The sequence below is a fragment of the Dipodomys merriami genome, unplaced genomic scaffold, assembly GCF_024711535.1.
Source record: "Dipodomys merriami isolate MVZ:Mamm:240054 unplaced genomic scaffold, mDipMer1.0.p SCAF_135, whole genome shotgun sequence".
NCBI classification, from domain to species: Eukaryota; Metazoa; Chordata; class Mammalia; order Rodentia; family Heteromyidae; genus Dipodomys; species Dipodomys merriami.
Window position 1 is genome coordinate 1,085,882 of NW_027202660.1, and position 21,018 is coordinate 1,106,899.

A 21,018-nucleotide genomic window follows, 5' to 3' on the forward strand; every position below is an offset into this window, starting at 1 on the left:
GGGTTCCATTCAGCATTCCCTTTGTTGTCTCCCTGACTTCTTTCAGCTCTTTGTTAATGGATTCCATGAATGCCTTTAGTGATCTTTGTGTATTCTCTACCTGGTCTCTCAATTCCTGAATTACTCTTTGATTAGCTTTCTCCCGTCTGTGGGATTCCTGCAGTTCTCTTTCTTCCCGTTCGTGGGATTCCTGCAGTTCTCTTTGAGTGTTCTCAGCCTGCTCATGCCATTCCTCCCTTTCTCTTTGAGTATTCTCAAGTTGTTCACGCAAATCCTGTATCAGTTTTTGAGTAGCTTCCTCACGCTTATGATATTCCTGTATAAACTTTGGGATGCCTCCTCTCTCTCCCTATCACGCACATACAGAGTCCTTTGTACATTGTCAAACTTCTCATTCATGATGTTTGCTAGTAGTGTTTGTAGAGCTATTTGGGAACTCTTCTCTGGATTATTCTTTATCTGTTCTAATCCCAATTAAATAAATTTAAAAATTAAAATTAAAGATTAAAATATGCCTCCATCAGCCATACTGTCCTTATGTGTTCTAATTTCTCTTCACTATTTTCAGACATATTGAGTGTACAACCGATTGTAGAAAACATTGTACAATAGATTCTAGAATATGTTCCAGACTCAATCCTGGAGACTATTCCAATGCCTATTCTAGAACCCATTTAGAACATACTTTCTGGAAATGTTCTAGAACATATTTTTGGAATTATGACCTGTTGAGTTTTTGACTTGTTTGAACCTCTATATGTCCCTGTTTGTCTCTCTGTTTTCTGTCTGCTCTCCTATTGGGGTTTCTCCTGTTGTCATGTTTGTGAATTCCTTATCTTCTTTTCCCTTACTGAACCTCATGTCCATCACCTTGCTTTTTTGCTCTTGTCATCTTGGTGAAGAGCTTGTTTTTTTAATATATATTTTTATTGTAAATATACTGTACAGAGGGGTTATTGTACAGAGGTTACAGTTGCTTGAGTAAGGTAATGAGTACATTTCTTATCGAGCATTGTTATCCCCCCTTTGTTTTTCCCCTATGGTTCCTTTCCTCCCCACCTCCCCAACTCCTCTCAACACTCCCGCCTCTGTGCCTGAGGTTCTAAAGTTTGTTTTCAACATGGTGTCTTGTACATCTCATTGTTAAAATGAGCCAACCTCTATCCCTATTTAAGCATCTTGTTTTTGCCCTTCCCCTCCCCAAATTAGAAAAATGTTTATACAAGGATCAGGATACTAGAATCAAATACAGTGAAAACAGGGGTTATACCATGGGGAAGGAACATACCAAAGAAACAAAAAACCCACATACTACATTATAAATATGTTAAAAACAATAGCTAGAAAGAAAAAAAAAACACTGTCTATCTTGGGTTTCATTTTGCTTAATATCATCTTATGGTCATATGTACACAGCTTTTGACCTTTGCTGCGTGTCCTAGACATAGACCAGTTATTGCAAATAAGAGAAACCATGGGACCTATGTTTCTTTGGGCCTGGCTTACTTCATTTAATATAATTTTTTCCTAGTCTTTCCATTTGCTAACAAATGGGGCAGTATCATTCTTTCTGATGGAGGCATAGAATTTCATTGTATTTATATATACCACATTTCTTGATCCATTCATCTACCGAGGGCATCTGAGTTGGTTCCATACCTTAGCTGAGATAAACATAGTTGTGCTGGTAGCTTTAGTGTAGTCTTATTTGTGATCATTTGGGGCCCAAAACTGGGATTGCTGGGTCATAGGGGAGCTCTATGTGGAGTCTTTTGAGGAACCTCCATACTACTTTCCAAAAGTGGTTGAACAAGTTCCCACTCCCACCAATAATGCAGTAGGCTTCCCTTCTGTCCACATCTCCTCCAGCATCTGTTGTTATTAGCTTTCTTGATTCTAGCCATTCTACGTGGGGTGAGGTGGAATCTCAATATTGTTTTGATTAGCTCTTCTTTTATGGCTAGAGAAATTGAGCATTTCTTCATGTATCTATTGACCGTAGTGAAGAGCTTCTTTGGGGATTTTTCTCAGAATAGACACACAGGCGCAAACATTGAAAGGAAAACTGTTTCCTGAAATATTACTGGTTTAATCTTTGCACTTCATTGACCTTTGACTTGGGAAGAGGACTCTGGGTTAGAAATTATTTTCTCTTCTCATTTAAAAGGCCTGGTTTCATTTTCTTTAAAGTTTCATGAAGTTCTATTGAGTGAGAATTGGTGTGTATTCACGTGGGTTTTTTTTCTCTAGGGGAATTTTTAGCTTTTTAAATATGATTTTAATTTTAAAATAATTTAAATTTTAATACAAAAATTTAAATATTATTTTAATATAATTTATTGTTCATATATTTAATATAATTTTAATGTGTTGTGCAGAGAGCCTACTATTTCATAAGTCAAGTAATGAGTCCATTTCTCCTTTTGGACACTGTCACCGCTTCCTTTACTTTCCCTGTTTCCCCCTCCCATCCCTGCACAAAAGTTATGTAAGTCATTTTCCACATAGTGTCTCCTGAATAGCATAAGTGCATTTGTTTATTCTCCCTTCCTCCCTTTCTGGGCCCTTTCTTTACTCACCTCACAGAAGAAAAAAAAGCAAAAATACCATCACCACCGAAAACAACATTTATATCTTTTGTTCTTCATCTGGAGAAATTGGAAATTTATTTGATCATTGATTGTTGAGCACTAGACTTGACTTAAGCCTGTTTTATCCTGTACTGATCTTTTGGTTGTTTTGTCTGTTGTGGGGCTCGAGCTCAGGGCCTGGATACTGTCCCAGAACATTTTTGTGCTCACAGCTAGTGCTCTACCACTTGAGCCACAGCACCATTTCTGGGTTTTTGAGTTTTAGAGATAAGAGGCTCACAGGGACTTTGCTGACCAGGTTGGCTTTGAACAATTATCCTCAGATCTCAGCCTCCTTAGTATCTAGGATTACAGACATGAGCTTGTAATTACAGCTCAGCTTGTGCTGAGCCTCTCACTGTGGAAACTCAGGTTATTTCCATATAGGAAAGAATTAGAAAATATTCTGTGATTACTGCCTTTCTATTCTTCCCCCATTTCTGTATCAGAATTCCTGTTACACAGGTGCTGGAATTTCTGGAGGGATTATCTGTCTTTCTAGTATTTTCTTCCTTGTTATCCATTGTTTAGTCTTTTATGTATTTATATTTGCTAGATTATCTTCTCTGTCTTATGATCCATAGATTTTTATTTCTCCAATCACATCCTTATTTTCAAAGAGTTCTTTCAGCTTTGATATGACTCCTTTAATAGAATCATATTTTAACTTTATGGATTCAGTGTCTCTGGCAGCTCTCTCTCACAGGCTACTAAGGACAGATTTTATTTTTCTCTTTCAGTTTTTCATCTTCCTGAATAGTACTTGTTCCACTCTCCTCTCAGCTCTGACCCCTCCAAAGTATATATATCCTATCTTGTCTTTTTCTGTTGTTGTTCAAGTCTTTTCTCTTACATCAATCTTCTTTGGTTGTCTGCTTATATTTAAGCATGGGTACCACTGACAGGGTTCATCCAGAGTTTTTTGTGTGCGTGTATGTTTGCATTTTATGGGCTGACTTAGGAGAATTCTGAGGGGTATTTTCTTCTTGAGGTCTTTTCTCTGTGAGATGTTTGAGTTATGCAGAAAACAATTTCTCATATCTTGCTAAGAAAATGTGGCTATCTCTGCTTTGGTATTCCAATTAGAAATAAATCCTAAGCCCAGCACTGGTGGCTCACGCCTGTAATCCTAGCTACTCAGGCGGCTGAGATCTGAGGATCACAGTTCAAAGCCAGCCCAGGCAGGAAAGTCCTTGAGACTCTTATCTCCAATAAACTACTCAGAAAACCATAAGTGGGGCCGTGGCTCAAGTGGTAGAGCGCTTGCCTTGAGCTGAAAAGCTGAGGGACAGCGTCCAGGTTCAGAGTTGAAACACCACGACTGAAAAAAAAAGAAAGAAAGAAAGACAGAAGGAAACTAATGCTAGAGTCTCAGCAACCCCAGGCTTCCTTATCTACTCTGAGATCTTGGTTTTATTCATGCTTCAGAATCAATTGTCAGCATGGTTTGGGGCACAACTCCCCTAAGTTAGGGAGGACATGTGGAATGGTTTTCTTTTTTCCCCCAAGTTTTTTTTTTTTATGAAAATTTTCAACCTTTTTTTTTTTTTTGCTGATCCTGGAGCTTGAACTCAGGGTCTGCTTGCTGTCCTTTAGCTCTTTTGATCAAAGCTGTTGTTCCACCACTTAAGCCGGACCCCTACTTCTATCTTTGTGTTGGTGCATTGGGGATAAGAATCTCTCTGATTTTTGGCTTAGACTGGCTTTGAACCATGACCCTCAATATCTCTGCCTCCTGCAGAGTTACTATTACAGATGTTAGCCACCAATGCCTAACAATTGTGTTTTATATGCCAACTCTTGTATCCTTTCACCCCTTTATGTTTTATACATAAACCCTTGCAATCTCCAATTTCCATACAGGCACAGAGAGGCAGTTTTACACAAGAAGAGATTCATGTCATGGAGGCAAGGAGGAGGAACCAGGAATGGAGTCCTAGTTTTCTACTTCTGGATCCTGGCAGGTAATAGCTATTTCAGATCCAATTGTAGAATAAATGAGCACATTTATTCTCACATGTTGGGATGACCAAACTGATAAGTGTTTGGGGGAAAATAGGAGGCTCCAACTGACCACTCCTCCAAGAGATTTCCATTTGCCTGAGGCACTGGATATTATATTTGTAGTCCAATGGTAAAGGGGTCAACACGGATGATATTCATAATGGCAGGCATTTATCTGTTGTCTGACCTCTGGACACCTTCAGAATCAGAACAGGTTTGCTCAAATGAGTTCTAGATTTAGTCCTCATCCAGATGTCGTACAGAGTCCCCCAGAGTGCCTGACATTTAGTAGGTTCTACAGTCATTTGTTGAAGGATTGCCATAAATCACTTAAGTCCTATTAATCAAATGGTCAATCTTTTAATCATTAAGTTGCCAAGTTGAAAGGGACTTTTAGTCTGTGTCACACCTCAGGTCCAAACATTTTTAAAAATGAGGTCAGGCATTGACTCTACCCTCTTGTTCTCTGTTATTATCAATCTTCTTTATCCTCGCACTGATCTCAAATGTCTGGCTCCAAATTCTATTTGTGTGACTGCCCCTTTCCCCAAGAAAGAACATCTTCAATAGCTCTTCTTTTATTCTATTTTTTTCTTTCCTTTGGGTTCTTGAGCATAAGGTCTCCTGTATAAGTCAAGGTTGACTTCTAAGCAGTCCTGAGTGGCCTTGAACTCATGACTTTCTGCTGATTGGGATTATAGGCATGTACTATTTCATACCCACCCTGCAACAAGTTTTTCCTGCATATCAATTAACTAATGATTATATCATCAAACAAACCTGCAGAATGACCAAACAAGTAGCCATGAGCCTTAGAGATTTTGTGCTTTCTCCTGCGGTTATAGCCTGATAAGCATTGCAAAAAGCTTAGCAATATTTCTGTCCTCTAGAAACTCATAGTCTAGATGGCAACAGTAAATCGAGACCAATCAGGGGAGCTTTTGTTGTGGTTTCTCTGAAAAAGGGACTCATACAGTGGGCTCAGATTGAGTGCACATGACAGGAAGTGTACACCCCAAACAGCAAATTTCTTCTTTATATTTGCCTAACTTTCCACCAAAATGCCAAGACTTTGCCCACTTTCATCACTTGTATGGCCAGTGTCTAGAACAGTACTCAGATATTTCAGGGAGAAGGAGGTAGAGGTGAAGGTAGATACATGGGGTAGATTTAGACTAACAGCTATAATAACTTTTCTTCTGAGGATATGTGTTTATTGTTGCCCCTAGTAAGTTATCTCATGAACACATATCCAAAACAAAATCAAACAAAAAATTCCCTTCCATCTCTGAAAGCATCTCATTCTATGATTTTATAAACTTTACAAGTGCTAGTGGTTAGTAATAGAAGTTTGGTTATTTCAATAGCTGGTGGAGGACAACATAGTATGTATTTTTGAGCTATTTTATTCCCTGAGGTTATACTTCTGTTAGGTTTTTTTTAAAAAATGTAGTCAAAGGTAGGGAATGTCTCCTAGTCTATGACAAGGCTCTGTTGGTCGGTCTCAAGGTGTCTGCACACCAACCTACTAATATGGCTAAAGTCTATGATGTAAGACAAGGTCTAGAAGAAAGTCCATTCAACCTTGCCAAACCCTTTTACTTTGCTGAGTTCCTTACCTCTGGACAGGAAATGATATTCAGTCCTGGATTTAAAGGATGCTTTTTGCAGCCTTCCTCTGGCCCTGAAAAGTCAGGTATTGTTTGCATTTGATTGGTATGATCCTGAGGGAAGCATCAGCAGAGAGCTAACATGGACTAGACTTCCCCAGTGATTAAAAAATTTCACTACTCTGTTTGATGAAGCATTTCACGAAAACCTACGTGAGTATCGGGAAAAGAACCCAGGGCTGAGTCTGTTGCAGTATTTTGATGATCTACTGATAACCACTAAGACCAAATTAGAATGCAGAGAAGGAACTGCCAATCTGTTACAAACTCTGGGAAAGGAGAGGTATAGGGCATCGGCTAAGAAAGCCCAGCGTTGTAAACCAGAAGTACAGTATTTGGGATATATCCTCAGAGATGGGCAGAGGTGGCTGACTGAGGCAAGAAAAGAGACTGTGTTAAAGATACCCACTCCAAAAACTCCAAAGCAAGTGAGGGAGTTTCTGGGAACTGCAGGATTCTGCAGACTATGGATACCAGGATTTGCAGAAATAGCCCATGCCCTGTATGAGGCCACAAAACTAAAATAAAATAACTATTTGTACTGATTCACAACAGCAGGCCTTTGAACTTCTGAAGCAACTCCTCTTGCAGGCCCCAGCATTGGCCTTGCCAGATGTATCTAAACCTTTTACCCTTTTTTTGTGGATGAAAAGGAGGAAGTGGCTAAGGGGGTGCGAACGCAGAAGCTGGGACCATGGAAAAAGCCTGTAGCTTATTTATCAAAAAGGCTGGACTCTGTGGCAACTGGATGGCCACCATGCTTACGAATAATAACAGCAGTGGCTCTCCTGGTTAAAGATGCCACTAAGATAATGCTGGGACAGCTCTGACTGTGGCCACTCCCCATGCTCTGGAAGGAGTTCTTAAGCACCACCTGATAGATGGATAAGCAATGCCAGGATGACCCAATATCAGGCTCTCCTTCTCAACTCAGGACACTTAACCTTTTGTGTGCCAACTTCCCTCAACCCAGTAACTCTACTGCCAGATCCTGGCTACAAGCGGCGGCTACATCAATGTGAGGAAATACTAGCTCATGTCCATGGGACCAGAGCAGACCTGCAAGACCAAGTACTGCAGAATCCTGACCTGACCCTGTACACCGATGGCAGCAGTTTCATCAGGGATGGACACAGGTATGCAGGAGCTGCAGTGACCAGGAAGATCAGGCAGTTTGGGCGGAAGCATTGCCCAGAGGGACCTCAGCCCAGCGAGTGGATCTATTGGCATTAACAAAAGCCTTAAACATGGCTGGAAGGAAAAGATTGAATGTCTACACAGATATTAGGTACGCCTTTGCAACAGCCCATATACATGGAGCTATGTATAAAGAAAGAGGCCTGCTAACAGCAGAAGGAAAAAACTATTACAAATAAGGAAGAGATTTTTGGGACTGCTTAGAGCTGTGTGGGAGCTGGCCATCATGCACTGTCCAGGGCATCAAAAAGGGGACACCAAGAGAGTGAAAGGCAACAGATTGGCCGATCAGACTGCTAGACAAGCAGCAGCGGGAAAATTAATAATCTTGGTAGCCAGACACACACATCCTGGACCTAGAATGCTACCAGTACAGGCAGACTACACTAAAGAAGAAGAGGAATGGGCATAAAAACATCCTATGGCCCCCAAACTAGATGGATGTTGGCACCTAGCTAACTCAAAAATTTTAATTCCCTGAGTTCTAGGACTAGAGATGTTAAAAAGAATTCACTCTGCCTCACACATGGGAACCAGGAGGATGCAAGACTTGCTAAGAGGCTCGAATATCAAGATAAGAGAAGGAAATGGACTAATAGAAGACATTGTTAAAAAATGTAGAGCATGACAGCTAACTAATGCCAGAAGGGGATAGGAAGTTAATGGAAGCCGAATAAGGGGTCTAGGCCGGGAACGAACTTGGAGGTGGCTTTCACTGAACTTAAGAAAGGAAAGTTTGGTTACAAGTATTTACTAGTGTTTGTAGACATCTTTTCAGGATGGACCAAGGCTTTCCCAACCAAGCAAGAGACTGCAGGAATAGTGGCCAAGAAGATTGTAGAGGAAATTCTCCCAAGGTATGGGTTTCATGCAGTAATAGGGTCGGACAATGGACCAGCCTTTGTATCCAAGGTAAGTCAGGGAATAGCCACTGAACTGGGGACAGATTGGAAATTGCACTGTGCTAATAGACCCCAGCATTCAGGACAGGTTGAAAGAATGAATTGGACCCTAAAAGAGACCTTGACTAAATTAGCCTTGGAGACTGGTGCAGACTGGGTGACTCTTCTTCCCTTGGCCCTATTGAGAGTTAGGAACTCTCCTTACCAGTTAGGATTGACTCCCTTTGAGATCATGTATGGCAATCCAACTCCAATGATCCTTAGCCTCCAATCAGAATTATTGGTGGAGCTGGGTGATGGAGAATTAATAACCACTCTTCCATCCTTGCAGAAAGTGCAAGAAGAAATCTGGCCTAAGACAAAAGCCATTTATGAATCTGCTTCTATACTCACATCTCACTCTTTCAGGCCTGGGCACTGGGTCCTGGTCAGAAGGCATCACGCAAGGACACGAGCCCAGGTGGAAAGGTCCATATATGGTGATTCTGACCACTCTTAAAGCTTTAAAGGTGGACGGAGTAACTGCGTGGATCCACCACACCCATGCCAAGCCAGCTGATCCCTTCAATCCTGAGGAGGAGGAGCCAGCAGCATCTTCAGTGTCAGCAAGGGAGGGTGTGCCTCACCCAAATAACCCACTAAAATTGAAGATCTGAAGATTGTCCAGGGACTGATTCTACTATTGATAAGTATGTGGTAAATGGAATTAACCCTCATGCCCCTTACCAACTAACTTGGCTGGTGACTCCTAAATGGGGCGAACCCATTCCTGTGGCAACAACAGAAGCCCCACTTAATACCTGGTGGCCAGAGTTAATAATAGACTTATGTGATTTACCAATTGGGAGTTGGGATATTCCCGACCATTATGACCCTAGCAAACTGCCTGAATGCAATGGCCAAACAACTTGTACAGCAACAAAAAGACATTGTAACTCACATGGGCTAGACAAAACGCCAGGAGGATGTGCAACCCCAGCCAGAAGATATTACTTAGGGAGATGGACTATCTATGTCTGTCCTAGAGATGGGAGGAGCCCAGATCTTGCAAAAAAGTGCGGTTATGAACAAGACTATTTTTGCAAAGAATGGGGTTGTGAAACCACAGGAGATGGACATTGGAAGCCGTCCTCTAACTGGGACCTTATTACTATGGCTAGAAAATGAACCTATCAGGGTGAAAAAATTTGTGGAGCAATTCTAGATAGACCGTTAAAGAATTCCGGTGTAATCCTCTAACTATTACTTTTACTGAGATAGGGAAACAATTTTGTGGTTGGGCCCAAGGAAGGACATGGGGACTGAGGCTATATAAGGATGATTATGACCATGGATTAATTTTCAGAATAAACCTTAGACAAGAGGTCATTAGAATAGCCCTGGTGGGCCCTAACCAGGTTATTCCGCCTATTCTGCCCGAGAAAGCCCCACCTGCACCACCCCAACCTGAAAACATAACGAGACTTATAGTTACAGAGTAACACCCTACATTAGTAGGGCAGCAACCCCAAGACAATTAGAACCAGTGGACCTAGTACTAGTATTGCCTACAAATTCACTAATAGAATTGATTATAGGTTCCTTTGCATTATTAAATGCCTCTACCTCAGAATTAACTAACTCTTGTTGGCTATGCTATGACACTGTACCACCTTATTATGAGGGGATAGCAGTAGTAGGTAATGTAACCATGTCTGTGAGTCAAAAGGAGTGCAGATGGACTAGTCAAGTTAGATTAACAATGGGCCGAGTTACAGGTCAAGGGATCTGCATAGGTGAAGTACCTCAGGATATGAACTGGATATGCAACAAAACCACAAAACTGCCTTAGAAAGGGAATGAACAAATGAAATATTTGATCCCTCCTAGCAATACATGGTGGGTGTGTAATCAATCTGGACTAACTAGTTGTGTGCATATAAAAGTTATAATGAATGCAGGGGAATGTTGTGTGATGATAAGATTGTTACCAACCCTTTTTTTTTTTACCATAGTAATGAGGAATTTTTAGATTTATATGAAGCTCCAAATTTTAAGAAAGATTAAGAAAGATAGATATAAAAGAGAGCCTTTCACAGCTATTACAATTAGCCTGCTGTTAGGTGCAAGCATTTGGAGGGTTAGGAACAGAAATAGCAGCTTTAAAAAGACAGGAACAGCATTATTCAGCCTTGAGGGAATCAATAGATGAAGATATTAAAAGAATAGAAAGCTCGATTTCCCACTTGCAAGATTCCTTAAACTCTTTAACAGAGGTGGCCTTACAGAATAGAAGAGGACTAGACTTACTATTTTTACAACAAGGTGGATTATGAGCTGCATTAGGAGAAGAATGCTGTTATTATGTAAATCACTCAGGGGTAGTAAAAAATAACATGGCAAAAGTTAGGGAAAGATTAGAAGAATGAAAGAAAAAATGACAGTCTGGACAAGGATGGTTTGAATCATGGTTTAATTTTTCTCCTTGGTTAACTACCTTAATTTCTACATTAATTGGACCTTTGCTAACAGTACTGCTATTGTGTACTGTTGGGCCTTGCTTTCTAAACAGATTGTTACAATATATAAGGGAAAGGTTGGAGACTATATCATTAATGGTAAAACACACCTATTCTCCTGTAAACACATCTGATGTTGAAACTGAGATGTAATGTCATCAAGATTGATAACTGTGCCAAAACTCAAGGGAGGAATGTAAGAACCAGACTAAAGCCTTATTGTGACAGCTTCTAATGAATAGAGTGAAAACATGCAAAGGTCTCAGTGTGAGCATGACAAGGATAAGAGAAAGCAAAAAAGATCAATACATGAGTGTCATGAGCGTGAGGAAGCTACTCAAAGATTGATACAGGAATTTCGTGAGCAGATTGAGAACACTTAAAGAGAAAAAAAGGAATTGCCTGAGCAGGTTCAGATCGAAGAGATTGACAGGAATTGCGTGAGAAGGTTGAGATCAGTCAAAGAGATAGATAGGAATTGTGTGAGCTAGCTGAGAACAGATGAAGAGAAAGTCAGGAATGGCATGAGCAGGCTGAGAACACTCAAAAAGAACTACAAGAATTGCATGAAAGTGAGGAAGATAATCAAAGAGAAATATAGGAACTGAGAGATCGGGATGAGAATAGACTAAGATCAATAGAGGCATTCATGGAATCCATAAACAGAGAGCTGAAAGAAGTCAGGGAGACCAAAAAGGAAATGCTGAATGGAGCCCAACAGAAGGAATGGCAGTCCAAGAAAAGCATAACCAATCAACTAAGTGATTTGAGCATATACACTAAACACCAAATTAAGGAAGTAAAGAAGTTCATAGAAGATCTAAAAAAAAGCTCCAACACAGATGTTAGAAGGAAACTGACAAATTAGAAGGAAAAGAAATAAAAAAAAAACAAAGTAGAAAGTCTTGCCAATAGGTTAGTCCATGCAGAAGATCAAATCTCAGGGATTGAAGACAGCCCAGGTATTATAGAGAAATAACATACAACCATCCAAGACAAATCCAAGAAATATGACAGATCTATTCAACATATGGAAGACATCATCAGAAGTCCTAATCTGAGGATAATGGGTATAGAGGAACACATAGAGAGAGAAGTTAATGGTCTAGGAAATTTGATTAACAGGATACTAGCAGAGAACTTCCCAAACATGCAAAAGATAGGCCTATTCAGACACAAGAAGCTTTTAGAAGTCCAAGTAGGCCAGTCCGGAACAGGACATCTCACCAAAACAATATAATTTGCAAAGGATCAATTCAGACCAAGGAAAAGATCCTTAAAGCTGTCAAGGAGAAAAGATCAATCACCTATAAAGGGAAACCAATTAGAATCACCTCAGATTTCTCAGCAAAGACAACTAAAGCAAGAAGAGCTTGGGATGTTGTATGCCATTCCGTAAAGAGAAACAACTATCAACCAAGAATCCTGTATCCAGCTAAACTCTACTTCATAACTGAAGGTCAAATAAAAACCTTCAATAGCAAAGAAAAATTGAAACAATATATCTCTGCCAAGCCAGGCCCACAAAATATACTTAAAGATATCCTACACATAGCAAACCAACAAGACCACAATAAAGACCAAGAAACTGCACCCAAACTGAGAATCCAAGAACCATAGGAAGAACCCAGTTGGCACAGCTTCCAAGAAGGTGGATAAAATGGCAGGAACTCCAAAATCCCTCTCAGTCCTATCTCTCAAAATTAACGTAATGAACTCTCCAATTAAGCAACATAGACTGTCTAGTTGGATTAAAAAGCAAGATCCTTCTATCTGCTGCCTTCAGGAGTCACATCTTGCCCATAAAAATAAAAACATTTTGAATGTGAAAAGCTGGAACAAAATCTACCAAACAAACTGCCCCCATAAACAAGCAGGTGTTGCAATCCTCATATCAGATAAAATAGACTTCAAATTAAAATCAATGAGAAGAGATAAGGAAGCTCACTATATACTAATTAAGGGATTCCTCCTTCAGGAGGATATTACAATTCTAAATATCTATTTTCAAACAACGGAGCACCCAAATTTATCCAAGAAAAACTACTTTCCCTCAAATCCCACATAGATCCAAAGACATTAATTGTTGGGGACTTTAACACACCACTCTCCCCACTAGATAGATTAACTTGGCAAAAACTCAACAGAGAAACCGCAGACCTAAAAATAATGCATAGATCAACTAGATTTAAGAGACATCCACTGAATATTTCACCTAGCAGTATCAGAATACACGTTTTTCTCAGCAGCACATGGAACATCTCCCAAAATAGACCACATTTTAGATCACAAAGCCAACTTGTCCCAATTCAGAAACACTGAAATTATACCTTGCATTCTCTCAGAGCACAGGGTAAGAAAATTAGAGCTCAACACCAAAATCCACCAAAGAAATTCCTGTAACGCATGGAGGCTGAACAACACTGTTGGACCACCAGTGGGTCATGGAAGTGATTAGACATGAAATTCAAGTATTCATGATATTCAACAAAAATGTACACACAAATTACCAGTTCCTCTGCAACATAGCAATGGCAGTACTCAGAAGCAAGGTATAGGTCTGAGTTCCTACATCAACAATTTGGAGAGATCTGAAACCAACAATTTAATGAGACATCTGAGCCTCCTTGCAAGAGAGCAGCAAGATAAACCCCAATCTAGTAGATGGAAAGAAACAATTAAAATTAAATCAGAATTTAAATTAATTAGAATCCAAAAAGAGCATAGAAAGAATCAACAAAACAAAGAGTTGGTTCTTGGAAAAATTTAACAAAATAAACAGACCCTTAGCAAATCTTATCAGAAAAATATGAGAACACACCCAAATAAATAAACTCAGAGATGAGAATGGAAACATTACCACAAAAACAACCAAGATTCAGAACATTATATGGGAATACTTCTCAAATCTTTATGTTCATAAGTTTGAGAACATGGCAGAAATGGACCTTTTTCTATCAAGTATTAATATGGGGAAACTAAACCAAGATGAGTTAAGCCATATTAACAGGCCCATATCATACATTGAAATAGAAACAGCAATAAGTGACCTCCCATCTAAGAAAAGGACCAGATGGTTTTACAGCAAAATTCTACAAGTCCTTCAAATCAAAACTCACACCAATATTGCCTCAGCTCTTCAATGAAATTGAAAGAGAAAGTTCACTACCGAATTCATTCAATGAAGCTATAATAATCCTCATCCCAAAACCAGGCATGGACTCATCAAACAAAGAGAACTATAGACCCATTTCTGTGATGAACATTGATGCAAAATTTCTCAACAAAATTTTGGCCAATCGACCTCAACAATTCATCAAAAAAATCATACACAACGATCAAACAGGGTTCATTTCAGGGATGCAAAGCTGGTTCAATATATGCAAACCAATTAACATAATTCATCACATCAACACTAGCAAGGATAAAAACCACATGGTTACCTCAATAGATGCAGAAAAAGCATTTGACAAGATCTAACACCCCTTTATGATTAGTGTTCTGGAAAATTAGGAATCTATAGAACCTTCCTCAATACAATAAAGGCTATATATGAGAAACCTACAGCCAGTATTATACTCTGAAATCCTCTAAAATCCTCTAAAATCAGGAATGAGACAAGGATGTCCACTCTTCCCACTGTTCTTCAATCTAGTATTAGAATGCCTAGCTAGAGCAATAAGACCAAATGCAAACATAAAGTGGATTCAAATAGGGAAAGAAGAAGTAAAACTCTCCCTCTTTTCAGATGATATGATCTTGTATTTAAAGAACCCCACAGACTCCACTACCAAATTACTCAAGGTGATCCAAAACTTTTGGCAAAGTAGCAGGGTATAAAATTAGCCCTCAAAAATCAATGGCTTTTCTGTATGTCAACAATGAGAATACTGTGGCTGAAATTAGGAAAGCAACTCCATTTGTAATAGCCCCACACATACAAAATAAAATACCAAGGTTAACTTAAACAAAGAAGTGAAGGGTATTTATGATGAAGACTTTAAAAACCTGAAAAAGGAAATCAAAATAGAACTTAGAAGGTGGCAAAAAATTCCCATGCTCCTGGATTGGAAAAATCAACATCGAGAAAATGGAAATATTTCCCAAGGCTATCTAAAAATTCAATGCGATACCTATCAATATTCCTGCCTCCTTCTTGAAGGAAATAGAAAAGGCAACCAAAAATTCATATGGAGCATAAAAAACCCCGAAAGCAAAAATGATCCTTAACAGAAAAACAGTGCTGGAGGCATATCAATACCAAATTTCAAGATCTACTACAAAGCCATAGTAATCAAAACAGCTTGGTACCAGAACAAGAGCAGACCTCAGGACCAATGGAATAGAATTGAAAACACAGAAAAGAACCTACAGACATATAGCCATCTAATCTTCAATAAGGGAGCTAAAAATTAGAATGGAAGAAAGACAGACTCTTCAGTAAATGGCTCTGGCAAAAGTTGTTAACTACTTGTAGAAAACTAAATCTAGATCCTTATATATCACCCTGCACTAGAATCAATTCCGAAAGGATCAAAGACCTCGGAGACAAAGCATACACCCTGAAGACATTACAGGAAGGAATAGAAGAAACCCTAGGTCACCTTGGTACAGGATGACATTTTGTTAATAGTGACCCAGAAACACAAAAATCAAGAAAGGTTGGACAAATGGTATTGCGTGAAATTGCAGAGCTTCTGTATGGCAAAGGACATAGCCAGCAAGATCAATAGAAAGCCCACGGATTGGGAGAAGATCTTCACTAGCCACATAATGGACAAGGGTCTCATATCTAAAATATACCTGGAATTCAAAAATTTAATTCCCCCAACAACAAATCTTCAAAGAAACAACTGCCCAATTAATAAGTAGGCAAAAAACTTAAAGAGAAACTCCTCTGAAGAGGAAAGAATGATGGCCAATAGACACATGAAGAAATTCCCAACTTCACTTGCCATAAAAGAAATGCAAATAAAAACAACATTGAGATACCACCTCATCCCAGTTAGAATGGCTATAATCAAGAACTCTAATAACAACAGATGTTGGAGGGGATGTGGACATTGTTGGTGGGTGCATAAGCTTGTTCAATCACTTGGAAAGCACTATGGCGGTTCCTCCAAAGACTCCACATAGAGCTCCCCTATGACCCAGCAATCCCACTTTTGGGCATTTACCCAAATGATCACAAACAAGACCACGCTAAAGCTACCAGCACAACTATGTTTATTGCAGCATTATTTACCATAGCTAAGATATGGAACCAATCCAGATGTCCCACAGTAGATGAATGATCAAGAAAATGTCGTATATATACACAATGGAATTTTGTGCCTCCATCAGAACGAATTACATTGCCCCATTTGTTAGTAAATGGAAAGACTTGGAAAAATTATATTAAGTGAAGTAAGGCAGCCCTAAAGAAATAATACGTCCCATGGCTTTCCTTATTTGCAAAAACTAGTATATATCTGAGTCAAGCAGAAAAGATCAGATAAGTTGATGTTAGGGAAATGAACCCTAAGATTTATATTCAAATGTTTTTTTTTTCTTTCCTGAGATTGTTTCTGAAATATTTAGAAGATTATTTATTGGTGTCTTTATATGTCCCTCCCCCACTATATGACCCCTGCTTTCACTGTATATGATGTTTGTGTAATTTGAGAAGGGGAAGGGAAAAAACAAATAGTTAAATCAAGGATACGGGTGGACCCATTGCAACAATGAGATATAAAAGACGTTATGTCGAAAAACAAACATTACAACTTTGGTGTGGGGGCAGCAGGTGGATAAGGAGATTTCGCAGGGGGGGGGGCTAGGGAGGATGGGAAGGGGAAACAAATAGGAGGCTACCATGCTTGATAAGAAATGCACTCAATATCTTGCATATTTAATTTAATCCCTCTGTACAATATTTTCACAATAAAATAGTAGCTTGGTCCTAGTACAAGAACAGACTCCAGGGCCAATGGAATACAATTGAAAACCCAGAAATGAACCTAAAGACCTATAACCATCTAATTTTTGGTAAGGGAGCTAAAAAATAGAATGGAAGAAAGACAGCATCCTCAGTAAATGGTGCTGGCAAAATTGGTTAACTACTTGTAGAAAACTATAGCTAGACCCTTATATATTACCCGGCACCAGAATCAACTCCAAATTCATCAAAGACCTCGGAGTCAAAGCAGACTCTCTGAAAACATCACAGGAATAGGAGAAACCCTAGGTCTCCTTGGCACAAGCCGAAATTTTCTTAATGGAGACCCAGAAACACAAGAAATCAGTGAACGTTTGCGCAAATGAGATTGAATGAAATTTCAGAGCGTCTGCATGGCAAAGGACATAGCTAGCAAGATCAATAGAAAGCCCATGGATTGGGAGATCTTCACTAGCCATACAACAGACAATTGTGTCATATCTAAAATATACCTGGAATTAAAAAATTAATTTCTCCAACAACAAATCTTCAAAGATACAACTGCCCAATTAACAAGTGGGCTAAAGTCTTTTGGAGTGTGTTCTTTACTCATATAAAACTTGTCTGTAAACTTCTGATTGAGAGTATTACAAAAGGAAACAATATGCCATTTGAAGGCCAACATGAACAAAAGGAAATATTTATTTTAAAAGTGTTCTGCTGCAAAGAAACAAAGGCATGGATGTTTTAAAGTGTCTTATGCAAGGATGTTTCACTCCTGAGATGATTTTCTTGTTGCAGGAGTCAGTTATCAATTCCTTTAGTCTGGTCTGGAGTTTGCCATTGCAATAAGGATTCCAAAAAAGCAGGATCCAGTGAGTATGATCAGCAAAAGCAGCCTCCTCTCAGACCAGTACTCCTTTAAGGAGGATCCCAAAGAAATACCTGGTGTTTGTTTTGTTTGTTTAGTTTGTGCTGGTTCTGGGACTTGAACTCAGAGGCTGGACACTGTCCCTGCCCATCTGCCCTCAAAGCTAGTACTCTACTGTTTGAGCCAAAACTGCACTTCTGTTTTTTTGGTTTTTAATTACAGATAAGAATTTGACACACTCTCCTGTCTGGTTTGGCTTTGAACTAAGACAGTAAGAAAGCTAAGTGACATCAACTTTATGGACTTCTCTTTTGAACCAAGAAATACTAGATGAAGCTTATTATTAGGCTAATATTTGACAATTTGTAAAAGAAGAAAATATGTTCAGCAAAGGATACATAACTTAAATAACTCAGTAATTTAGGTGTACTGAATCATTTTGGAATTATTTTCTCTGCTTGGCAAGATTACTATTGACTTTGTCATTCCTTTTCGGGAAATTTAAAGTCATATTTGCACTTTTTTCTTGGTCGTGGGTCTTGAACTCTGATCCTGGGCACTGTCCCTCAGCTCTTCAGCTCATGTTGAGTGCTCTACCCCTTTAGCTACAGCACCACTTCCAGGTTTCTTGTGGTTAATTGAAGATAAGTGTTTCATGGACTTTCCTGACCAGGCTGGCTTTGAACCACAATCCTCTGGTCTCAACCTCCTGAATAGCCAGGATTACAGGCATAATCCACCAACACCTGGCTCATATTTGCATTTAGTGCACTTAATGACACTAAGTATACAAAGAATGGAAATCTGAGTCAAATGATATGACATTGCAGTTTTCAGAATAATTGAGGTAGCAATAAATATGTCCTCCTTTTCCATTTTGTTACATTAATGCCTCATGAGCTATGGGATCCTTAGATTACCATCTCTTCCATCTGTGTAGGTATATTTAATATTAGGAAATGTTCATAGAGAAATAAAGAAAGAAATGTTTTTAGAAAGCAAAGGAGATCAGGTATGAAAGAACACCCTAGAAGGAGATATATTTATCACACGGAGATTAAGAACTACCCTAAGAGATTTAGAATGTTAAAGACAATGAGGAATAAGCCTAGTTGATAACTTGTTCTTCAATAACCAAAAATGGTTCCTTAGAACGGTTTCTGCTATACCTTATTGACTATCACATATTCCTTTCATCTGGAGTTATTCCTTCTCTTCTGACACAACTGTTAATTAACCTCTGTCTTTTTGGTGCCAGGACTGGCCAAAAGGTTTCTAAATCTCACTTAAACTACCCTTCTCATTGTTATTAGCAGTGACCACTCAAAAGCCTGGAATCTTTGAATTTCCAGAATTAATCTTCACCTGACATCTAAGCACATTCCTGGCATTAATTGCTGTGACCTAATGAACAAAACTTTTTTTTTCAACACAGTATCCAAATATAGGTAAAGTACATTAATTAGGTACTATCCTCAGGTATCAGTATGCATGGAGCAATTATTTATTCCAAGTATGGGTTCTTTATTTTGCATTTACTAACTAAATATTCATTGTTGTTGTTGTTGTTATTTTGCCAGTCCTGGGGCTTAAACTCAGGGCTAAAGAATTATTCCTCAGCTTTTTCTTTCTTTTTGCTCAAGTTAACCCTCTACCACTTGAGGCACAGCACCACTTCCAGTGTTTCTTTTTCTGTTTATGTGTACTGAGGAATTGAACAAAGGGTTTCGTGCATGCTAGGCAATCACCGTACCATGAAGCCATATTCCCAGAGCCCCAAAAGACTTTCTAAAGATGGTTTTACATTTTCATTCTGTAACAATGTATCATAATTTTGGCCAGAAATTTTTGCTAGGAAAGGACGTTGAACACAATACTAAGTCCAATAATGTTAGATGGATAACGAATGACTGTCACAGTCTAGCCAGGGCACAAAGGGGCTTACCTCATGTAGCTGGTACAACAGACTGAGAAGACAGCCGCTGAACCACAGCTCACCTCCAGAATGAGAGGGCCCCCTTGGTTCCAGCCACATGGGGATGCTGGGACACCTCTCCAGCACCCATTCAATCAGTTCCTGAAAGAGAGAGAGTGAAAGAAAGATGGCCAGAATTACACTTAAGCCAGGTGCCGGTGGCTCAGGTCCATAATCCTAACTACACAGGAGGCTAAATCTGACGATCATGGTTCATAGTCAGCCTGGGCAGGAACATCTATGCGACTCTTATCTCCAAAGAACCACCAGAAAATCATATGTGGCACTGTGGTAGAGCACTAGCCTTAAGCTGAGGAGCTCAGAGACAGTGCCCAGTCCTAGGGACAGTGCCCAGGCCTAGAGTTCAAGCCCCACGACTGACAAGCAGTGCACTTCCCACCAAAAGAAGTGGACTGAATAGCACCCATTGTCCTTGAAACATGGCAGAGGAGTTATGAGTAGGTCACCCCGCTTCTCTGTTCCTCAATTTCCCCAGCTGCAAAATTGAACAAAGTGAAGGAACCCCTTCCTCATGAGGATAGGGTAATAATGAAAGAGAGCCATGTTTTGTTTCATAATCCTATACCTGTCACACCATTAATAACACACACTGTCTGAGCTCTTTCCGGGTATCTTCCTGACATATTCTCACAGAATTGCTGAGAACCATATCTGACTGCCGCTCCCTCTGTGCCTGGCCCTGCTCCAGAGATCCCTCTGTATTAATCCCTTGTTTCCTCACAACTGTCCCATGAGGAGACTGAGGTCCGATGGTCGAGGCCCAACCCAGAACTTCACCTGTGGTCAAGAAATGGCTGCCGTGGACTAAGTCTGGAAGAATCCATCTAAATAAATTACTGAGTGTGACACTACGTGTCTACCATCCCAACTACAGAGGACTTGGCCTGGTGGTACATGCCTGTCACAGATAGGAGGACCTCAATCCAGCCCAGCCTGAGCATCTATTAAGCCTCAATGTTGGAAATGCCCAAGACAGAAATGCTTGGCTGGCATGGCAGAAGACCTGATTGGCAAGCCTAAGGCCTTGAGGTCAAACCATAATATACCAAAAAAAATCAGATGCCCAGTACCACAAGCTCTTGTCTATAATCCTAGCTACTCAGAAGCCTTAGATCTGAAGATCACAGTTCAAGATTTAAAATAGGGTTGGCCTCGCCCATCAGACATCATGATGAGAAGACCTGGAGTCTGACCTATGTTGTTATGCTTCATTCTAGCAGGGCTCATATCCTTACTAAGTGTTGGCCAAGCTCTGTCCCCCTGGGAAGCCACCCAATGCAAGCTGCACTCCCAGGTTCTCCCAAACTCCCACTGCCACTAACCAGGCCCAAGG